The sequence below is a fragment of the Amphibalanus amphitrite genome, unplaced genomic scaffold (assembly GCF_019059575.1).
Source record: "Amphibalanus amphitrite isolate SeventyFive unplaced genomic scaffold, NRLGWU_Aamphi_draft 001811F_arrow, whole genome shotgun sequence".
Taxonomy (NCBI): domain Eukaryota; kingdom Metazoa; phylum Arthropoda; class Thecostraca; order Balanomorpha; family Balanidae; genus Amphibalanus; species Amphibalanus amphitrite.
In genome coordinates, this window is record NW_024883304.1 from 97282 (window position 1) to 108114 (window position 10833).

A 10833-nucleotide genomic window follows, 5' to 3' on the forward strand; every position below is an offset into this window, starting at 1 on the left:
GCAGAATGAACTCAAAAACATTTGTGTACGTTCATTCATAATGCAATTTACTTTCAACAGCAGTTGTATCGTAGCTTGTAGGCAAAGGTGAAAAAATACGCATCCATCAACCCTCGCGGGCCCGGGGGGGGGCGTTTTTGGCCCCCCCCCCCTGGCGAATATTTGCGATAGTTCCCGAACGCTTAGAGATAGGAAAACGAAACTTTCAGTACCTTTTCTCTCATCAATTTGACATCTTCTGAAGTAGAAAATTTGGACCTAGCCCCATTGATGACGTCACAAGGTCCATTTTTCTAGACCCCTGCACGGCAAACTTCGGCGTCACAGACACAAACTTCAAATAGCTGCTAAAAATAGAGTTTTAGAGTTAAAGACAAATTACGAGCACGGTTGTGTAGCGTTTGGCCCAGAGAAAAATAGAAAAATAGTTTTGGTGACCTGAGGTCAGAGGTCAGGTCAACGACCCCGTATTGTGGTTATAGTTTTTCGCAAATAACTTCGACAAAAAATGTCCTAGAGCTACGGCAATGGTACCATCGCATTCACCTTGTCAAGCCGCGTCGAATGATATATATTTTGTTGGGAAAAGTTCAAGTTTTATGTTGACCTCATGTGACCTCGAATGACCTCTGGTTGACCTTGACACATGAGAGGTCATTTATGATGGATTTGTACCCGCTGATCACGAATCTGGCATCTATTTTCCTCTAAGCCTTCATTTGGAGATTCTGGACGGCAAAATTGTCTTACTTATTATTACTAACTTGAATCAGTGAAATAGCCTCTAGCAGGGATACTCTTCTGTGACCTTGACCTTTGAGCAGCCTTGTATCGTAAGATGAACCACAAATGGGGAACTGATAAGCCTCAAAACATTTTTAAAACATCTTGGAAGCTAGCACGCAAGATGTGCGAAAAAGTGCCAAGTTTGAGGTCAATTTTGAGCGTGACCTTGACCTTGAATTTTAATTTTAAGCACATTTTCGGAATCCTCAGATTCTCTTCTTTCGTTTGACACCCATTTTTGCCGGTTCGATGCAGCCTGCCGTCCTTTAGAAGGCTTACTTTGAGATCACTACACATGTGCCGGTTTTTGCTTTTGACCTTGACCTCTGACCTTGAAAATTGACCTGAGGTCAAAAATTTTAGGTGCTTAGAATCGTCTCGTAAGGACCTTTCGTTTGGTATCGCTTTTGTTTCCGTAGCTCCGGAGTTAGACGGAGTTAGTGAGTTAGACAGGGGGGCGAAAAACGCCCCCCCCGGGCTGCGGTGGTTGGGATTACCCCCCGGGCCCGGCCACGTCAAATTGGTAATTGGTCGCTTTAAAAATACGTTCACTCTTTTACGACCTGTTTCATTGTAATGCTTTGAAAGCGGAATGTCATGAAACTGTGGGTGTGAACTGAGTTGCCATGAACTTCGTTGTTTCGTGTTGCCATGGGAGGATATGATAGCCTCCAACAGTGATTGACAGAGCGTAGGTGAACCTGCAATTTATGCCGTACGTATGGCGGGGTATAAAGCCGCAGCAGTCAGTGCCATGTCAGCACAACTCGCAGCCTCCGACGTCACCATGGCCGCGCCCCTGCGCCTCTCCTGTGTGCTGCTGGCCGCGCTGGCCGCGCTCCAGCCGAGCTCTGCCCAAAACTTCTGCAACATCTCCTCGTGCCGGTCGCCGAGCCAGCACACCATGTGCCGGTTCACCTCGTCCAGAGTCTCCCGGGCGTGCGGCGCCGTGCGCGTCAGCTCTGTGAGCGCTGCCGACAGGGCCGAGATCCTGCGGGTCCACAACGACCTGCGCCGCGCCGTCCAGAGGGGTGCCCACAGGAACAGAGGTCTGCCGGCGGCACGGTACATGCCCAACCTGCGCTGGAGCTCGTCACTGGCCAGGATCGCACAGCGCTGGGCCAACCAGTGCCAGACTGGACACGACCCCTGCCGCGATCTGCCGCCCAAGAAACGCATAGGACAAAATTACGCCTGGACTAGCAACATGGATAAGGACTGGAAGACCAGAATTGCGGAAGCTTGGTTCACGAGTGAGCTCCCTTACGTCCGGTCTACCCTGAATAATCTCAAATATCGCGGGGGTAAAGCTGGTCATCTCACTCAGATAATTTGGGCGAAGACTACAGAAATTGGCTGCGGATATGTTGAGACTAAGCGCCCAAGAGGCCGGCATGTAGAGAGGTTCTACTTCTGCAACTATGGTCCCGCTGGAAACTTTGGAAACCAGAAGGTTTACGAGCCCAAGTAACAGCTATTGTTTTTTCTTGAATTGGTGTGCTTCGGTTCAGACGAATGCCTAGCAGCAACAACGATAAGAGGGGTGGCACGGTTATGTATATCAGCGCCTCAATGTGACTATAGAAGAATGTGTTTTTTGATGATTCTGATATCCATGCGCGATAAATAAAATTGTTTTTAAATATACAATGACGCATTTTTTTTTACGCAAACCAACGAAAACAAGGGATCGAATTGTTTATGTTTAGGAATCGAGCGATGCTGTTGCAGGGAGACGTTTATGTTTATATCAATCAGACAAGTATTTTCAGAAACATTTCAGAACGTATATTCTTGAGTGTATTCCATTATGCAGAGCTATAGGGACTATGGCATAGCAGCTTTTAGCACAAAGTCATATGCGCTACGACTGGGACATTTTTGACCTTTTGATTCAGACGTGTTCCTTTCCCATGACAGCATAACTACGCGTCAAAGGTGTAAAAGGTCATGGATATTGTGCTCATCATGAATATCCATTTACAATATCGTCGGTCGCTTACTATAGAAGGTGCAATCGGTATATTTCTAGTTCAATATCTTATAAATTGCTCAGAGCGACGTAGTGGAATGCATGAAAAATATATGCACGCAAGAAACAAATAAACGTCTAGACAAATTGTGATTGGACGCTGAAAAAGAATCAAGAGCAGCCATATCAATCACATGATAGCGCTCAACTGCTCAAGGGTATTGTTCAGATCTCTACTCAAGAGGCCAAGAAAGAAAAATGCGGGATGCGGTCTAAATGCGAAGTTGATGATACAAAACAAGCACGCTGCACAATGCTCGACTGTCGTATGTTCGCGCACTGATCTCATCTGAGAAGCATCATTCACCGTTCACACTGCAGCGTTCTGCCCATTTCGCCGTGACGCTCGTGCGACAGATGATCCCGCAGTGGTGTCAGATAGCGGTGCGTTCACGGAGACGGCGTGACGGCGTCACGCGTCAGCAGCGTTACGGGATGGCGTCACGCGGTGCTGTGTGGCGTGACGATATGACGCTTCTGTAACACGAGGTAGGGTTAGGGCGGCCGGAGTCGGGTCGAGCCTCGCCGGGATGCGACTCTGATTCAGCTGTGAGCGCAGTGAGTGCACAGTGTGGAGGAGCGATGCAGAGGATCGATGTTTTTAGTGATTCTTTATCTTCGGTCAGAAGGAAAGCGAAGATTTGTTCTAAGTGGTGATACGTGAATAAGAGGTGTTTGAAAGAATGTGGTGATAAACGTAAGAGGAGACACCCAAGACTGAAATGTAGCGTGACATTGACTGAGTCGAGGGTATGGATTTGTCCGTGTTGAAACTGAGCACAGCATGATTTCAGTGTCATGAATACGATAGAAAGACGGCTTGTGTCCCTTCTGCTGTCGGCGTTCTCCTTCATACTGATCTGCTCTGCGAAACCAACTTCGTTCCATGTTGGTGACTACATGTTGAATGGTCTTCATGAGGGGCTAACCAACAGCGAAGAAGTCACTGGTCTTGGACCCGATATAACAGCAGACACCACCATCATGAAGAACCCAGGAGTGCACGCCCTCAGTGGTTCAAGCGACCCTTCCATGCGAAAGATCAAAAGCTACATCAAAGTATCAAACTCCACTTTTGAGTCCACGAGCCACACAGCGATCTCAGCCACCACCCTCCATTCTCTTCGGGAGCGGCTCCAGCGCATTTCCTCCCAGTCATCCACCCTTCGGACCGACCGCAGCTTCCTCGAACCGCGTACCAGCACGAGTGGCTCTGTGCTGCCGGTGCTGGACGGCCTGTTGACCCTGCTGGGATACCTGGCCTTCGCCACCTTCGCTGCCATCACGCTGCTCAACATCATCAACAACGCTGGCGGCGGCGGCAGGGCGCTCAGAGGGGCGGCGGTGGACGGGGAGGTGGCGATGGTGCTGCGGAGGGCCGGGAAACTCGTCAGTGAGGGCGCCAGACTGGTGGAAGAACTGAGTGCGCTAGTGATAGAAGCTGAGAGGAGTGGAGTTAGTCTTCGAGAACAATAAGAGCACTGTGTTTCTTTGCTGATGCGTGAGTTAGGTATAACTGGATTCTGAGGCTGGATGAAGATATTCCGTGCGTCATAAAATGAATAGACTGTGACATGATCGTACAAATGATTGGGCATTATCTCTGTATGGAAACAGGTTGAAGCATCTGCGTACGTGTTTGCCCAGGTTATACTCGCAGGTATCGTGGATATCTAGCTAAAAGCTTGACTTGGACTGTGGTCTGTGGACACCTCCCTAGTTATACCTACTTAGGTAGGTGTGTCTAAACGTTAGCAAATATGCAATGGTCAAAATAACTCGGCACTTAGTTAGCACCCACGAAACGCCATAGTTTCAAAATGCCGTTTAGATGTTGGAATATTTTCTGTCGCTGTCAGTTGACACACAACTTGTCAGCTGCCAAATTGTCAGTTGCCTGAGATACCGACTAAGCTGCGATGAATATCGGTTGAGCGCAGAGCGTGCTGCCATCTACCACTGTGCAGTGTGTCAGCACAGACCGACGCTGATGTAGGCTCCCGTCCAGATGGCGACACTATCAATTCAGTCTCATCTGCAACAGCCTGTAATCGGCAGGGCACACAACATGACAGATGGATGAGGATGGAAATGAAAATAGGACATGTCGGCGGGATCACACATCTAAATTTGGCAGCATTTCTCTGCAGTGTCTGGTCGGGCAATGCAGTACATAATGAAGCCAAATGATAATGAGATCATTCACCTGTGTTTGTGCACGAGGTTAGTCTCCGCTTCTGCATTTAATGTTAAGCAGTTGGGATGCTGAATGTTTTGCAGAGCTTGCAAACATTGACCTACATAGGCACTCATACGTCAATGTCTACAAAGTGTGCACTACGCACCGTCTATCTGCAGCGAAGAGCTAAACTACGCACTTCAGTTGCGAAAGCCACCACTTCAACGAAATTAGAACTGGTGTGACGTCCTTTTGCGAGGAACACAGTGAGAATAAAAATGTGAAGAATCATTGTCCGTTTCCTCGAAGAAGTAAAAAAAAAAATGCCAAAAGATCATTTATTTTATCATTTATCATTTATTTGATCATAGTTTATTTTACGGATGCATTAGTTTGGGTGAAGAAGCGTATATTTCATTTGTATCGTTTGGGTAGATTTGTGTACCTACTTGTTTTTATTAACCCTCGCCGGACCTAAGTGGTTTTCTACATACGCGCCGGCCGAGGGTGGGGGGGGGGGGGGGGTACGACCCCCCTGGTGGAGCTAGCGCGTCGCGGAATCATTCAGTCTTTTCTGAGTTCTGTTTGAGCTATTTTCTGTACCATCGACACAGACCACCGTGGCAGACGCACCGATGCTGCACTGAAACTTTCCGCCCCGAAAACATGGGATAGCTCACCCCGATTGTGTGCAATAAGACCACGCACTTATAACTTCCCACCGCCCAGCCGGCCGCCCGGCAGATGTCGAGGCGCGCGGTGCCGATAAGGCGCTGCCGCCGGCGTGCGGCGTCGAGTCCTCGCCCTTATTGACACCGGCCGGTCGGCGGGCGTAACATGGTCCTCTTTAAGCCGTTTGAGCAGCGCCTAGCAGTAATACTTTTCGAAAAAAAGGGCATAATTGGACTCAGAAAAGAATACCGCACCACATGAGCCATGAGCCCATATACTTTTCCAAAATTCGTTTTTTTTTTAACCCGCGCGGGGCTGGGGGGGGGGGGGTAAATTTTACCCCCCTCGCGAATTTTTGCGATATCTCAAAAACGGCGGCGTGCAGCGCCGCCAAACTTTCAGTACCTTTTCTTACATCAATTTGACACGTTCCCTGAAAATTTGAGCGAAATCCGTCGGAAATTTTTTGAGAAATTGACGTTTTAGTGACGTCATGTTCGCCGTTTTCGCCTCAAAAACGGCAAAAGTTCAAACGCCGCTAACATCTTCATTTTTAAAGAAATCAAGACGTAACAAAAAAGGTTATGCGTAATATTACTTTGTCTATCAAATGGCTATCTCGGTTTTTTGAAAATTTTAAATTTTGGTCTAAATTTTTTCAAAAAACTGACTTTTTTGGGAAAATCATTATAAAATCCAAAATTTTGAGTCTATCGAAAAAACCGGAATATATGTCACAGAAGTGGTCTATGTGCACCTACATACCAAATTTTAGAAGAATCGGTTCAAAAATGTGGGAGTTATTCAAAATTTTTATGACGTCACGACACACAAAATTTTTGAAAAATGGCTTTCTTGGAAGTTCTAGACCTCGTACGGAAACAAAAATAGCACCATTCGATTCGCCGTGAAAAACTGCATCAGATAGACACCTTTTTAGGCCTTAACAACCAACTTCAAAATTTGACCTCACTTGACCTGACCTTGACCTGACCTCGACCTGAAATTCATCCAGAGGTGGTCCATATCACTTATTGAGTGTGCCTATTGAATTCTATGAGTAAAATGACCCATAAAACATGTGTCGCACATGCCCTTTTCTATATTTTGTTTTTTGGTGACCTGACCTGACCTGACCTGACCTTGACCTTGACCTCTGAATGATATTGTATGCAACTAATATTGTCTTGGTAGCCTAAGAACACGTTTTGGGCGATCAGTCTCAGTCCATGACTCCATTCTTCGGCAACTACGGTGCAAGGCCGATACTGTAGAAACTTGCAATTTGTACCCTTGACCTGACCTTGACCTTGACCTCAAACTTTAAATTAAGTACATGTTTTTAGTAGTTCGTGATGAGAGCTTTCGATTGGCGTTTGAATTTTCCAAATCGGACCATTAGTTCGGGAGATAACAGGGGGGGTAAAATTTACCCCCCCAGCCCCGCGCGTTCGGCTGGAGACCCCAGCCCCGCGCGGGTTAACAACCCTAACCCGGCCGGGCCCGGGGGGTAATCCCAACCACCGCAGCCCGGGGGGGGGGCGTTTTTCGCCCCCCCCCCCTGTCTAACTCCGTAAATAAGGGAGCTACGGAAACAAAAGCGATACCAAAGGAAAGGTCCTTACGAAACGATTCTAAAGCACCTAAAATTTTTGACCTCAGGTCAATTTTCAAGGTCAGAGGTCAAGGTCAAAGGCAAAAACCGGCACATTGTGTAGTGATCTCAAAATAAGTCTTTTAGAGGACGGCAGGCTGCATCAAACCGGCAAAGTTAGGTGTCAAACGAAAGAAAAGACTCTAAGGATTCCGAAAATGTGCTCAAAATCAAAGTTCAAGGTCAAGGTCACGCTCAAAATTGACCTCAAACTTGGCACTTTTTTCGCACATCTTGCGTGCTTACTTCCAAGATGTTTTGAAATGTTCTGAGGGTTATCCGTTCCCTATTTGTGGTTCATCTTACGATAAAAGGCTGCTCAAAGGTCAAGGTCACAGAAGAGTATGCCTGCTAGAGGCTATTTCACTAAATCAAGTTAGTAATAATAAATAAGACAATTTTGCCACCCGGAAGCTCTAAATGAAGGCTTAGAGGAAAATAAATGCCAGATTCGTGATCAGCGGGTACAAATCCTTCATAAACGACCTTTCATGTGTCAAGGTCAACCAGAGGTCATTCGAGGTCACATGAGGTCAACATAAAACTTGACCTTTTCCGAACAAAATATATATCATTCGACGCGGCTTGACAAGGCGAATGCGATGGTACCACTGCCGTAGCTATAGGACCATTTTTGTCGAAGTTATTTGCGAAAAACTAAAACCACATTTCGGGGTCGTTGACCTGACCTCTGACCTCAGGTCACCAAAACTATTTTTCTATTTTTCTCTAGGTCAAACGCTACACAACCGTGTTCGTAATTTGTCTTTATCTCTAAAACTCTATTTTTAGCAGCTATTTGAAGTTTGCGTCTCTGACGCCGAAGTTTGCCGTGCAGGGGTCTAGAAAAATGGACCTTGCGACGTCATCAAGGTGGCTAGGTTCAAATTTTTTACTTCATAAGATGTCAAATTGATGGGAGAAAAGGTACTGAAAGTTTCGCTTTCCTATCCCTAAGCGTTCGGGAGCTATCGCAAATATTCGCCGGGGGGGGGGGGGGCGAAAAACGCCCCCCCCCCCGGGCCCGCGAGGGCTAATGGTGATGGATGCGGGCTGTTATAGCTCTTTGTATGTTAGGCGCTTATCGAACTCAATCCTATCCCTACTCCATACCCCTACCCTATTCCTACACTACCCCTACCCTACTTCTACACTACCCTACCCCTCCCCTACTTCTACACTACCCTACCCCTACCCTACTTCTACACTACCCTACCCCTACCCTACTCCTACACTACCTTTAACCTACGCGTAAATATAACTTTTGGCACTGTTTTACTTCTTCGAGGAAAAGGTCAATGATTCTTCACGAAACTAGAACTGAACAGCATTATGTAAAAGCCCCCAATCGATAACTCGAGATTCGAGAACCAATAGGCGCGGCGAAACGCACGAGGCGGCAAACGAAAGAACGCGACGAGACGCTTCACTTCAGATGAGTACTTGAAAGCTAAATTTCGAGGTCACAGGTCGGGTCAAACACCTGAAATCGGGCTTTCAGTAGCATGGACTTCAGAACCTCGTAGGTAATGGGCGCCTGTCGTGATAAACTCTGTCAAAACTGTGCACAGTCCTTCATAAAAGGCCTAAAGAGTGTAAGATCTATGACGAGGTCAGTCAAACATAGGCCAGGGTCAAGGTCAGGTCAATCAGGTAAGCAAATATTCCCAAAAATCAAAACTGATTTTCGCAGCTTATGATACATGGTTTATGGGTAATTTTGGACGTAGAACACGATGGCGACATTCTTTGTATCATACTCGTAGGAGTACGTTTTTGGCTAAAAAAGGCAATTTAAGAAATGCATGCATCATGGTCGGAAGTAGCCATGAAAATTGACAAGATTCAGTTCAAGATTTTGGAAAATGTGAAACGACAACTGAAAATCGAAGACACCCATTTGATTGCTCATGGTATTGGCAGTCGAGGGGCGTTTACGGCATGTCTATTTCCATCTTGTAATTCTATATTTTTTAACCCCATCCGGCTCAATGTGCTACGACCGGATCACGGCTCTGGCACGGGATCTTCCAATCAATTGTTTCTCAGCTTCCTGTTTATTATTACAATAACTAATTGGTTATGCAAACTGACGGAAGAAATATTTCTCAGTATAGTTCTTTAGGACTTAGATCCGGTCAGGAATTAGGGCTCTGCCTGATAGTTTCGTGACTGGTCCCGTTTCCGGCTCATGGGAGCATGCCAGAGGATCCGGCCCCTGACTGCTTTCTACATCCTCGTCCAACTAGTCTGTCAAGGATTACAACAGCGGGAGGGAACACGTTTCCAATGTGTCACGGGATGCTTTACACTCAGCACAGATTACAGATTCACACGTCACGTACAGTCAGCTGCATAGTGCATACCTATATATTTGCACAGCTACGTACATGGTTTGTTGTCCAAGTTATCCCAAACTCTCTTGCATGACTGAAAAAGACGCATGATGTAGGTACCAGCGTTATCGTTGCTTTAGAGTTTAGAGGGACAAATGGGAGGTAGGAAAGGATCTGTACCAAGTAGCATAGCTTGCCACATATCAGTAGATATGTCATATGTATACCTTATTTATGACAGCTCCATGTTTTGAGTTGAGAGCAGTTAGGTTGCGCTAGCCTAAGCTTCCCTCATGTGTTATGCAGTTTTCATTTGTCCAGCCAATGTGCACATTAGTGGAGTAAGTGACAGCAAAAAGCTTAGTTACTGAAGGTCAGAGATGTTGAAACATCGTAAAGCGATACGAACGGTGACTTCAAGCGACCTTGAAGGTCAGAGATGTTGAAACGTATAGCGATACGAACTGTGACCTCAACCCTCGCCCATGTAGGGGGGGTTGGTGCAACCCCCCCCTGAGGTTTTTCGGAAATAGTGCAAAAACGGCGGCGCGCAGCGCCGCCAAATTTTGGGTACCTTATGGGGCAAACCTTGCGCATCTTTTGATAAAAAAAAATTTGACCGGGTCATGTCAGGTCACGGAGTTATGACGTCACAAAGGGAACAGCCTCCGGCCGGATTTTCACAAACTGAGTGCCAACGCCCGAGGTTTCCTGCCGGTGGTACGGAGATCGTTTGATGGATCGTGATGAAACTTCCCATGCATGTTGGGGCAAGTATTGGCTATTATATGGTATAAGAAACTTGACCGGGTCAGGTCAGGTCACGGAGCTATGACGTCACAAGAGGAACAGCGTCCGGTACTATTTTTGAAAAGCGCCCGAACCACTATTTTGCTAATTCTTGTCACCTCAATGGGAATATGCAGCAATATTAGCTTCTATAGGGAGCAAATGGACATCCCAAATCCAAAAATACAATCAGATTTCAAAAATTTAGATTTTGATTTTTCGAATTTCTGCCGCCGACTGTGACCTTGCCGACTTCCGGCGCTCCCAACGCGCCATTTTTAGAGCTAGGGAAACGAAATACATACCAAACGATAGAGAATTGATCAAGGAACACGATAGTGAAGGTTTCAAGTCGATATCTCCCACCGTTTTGCCGCAATCGCCG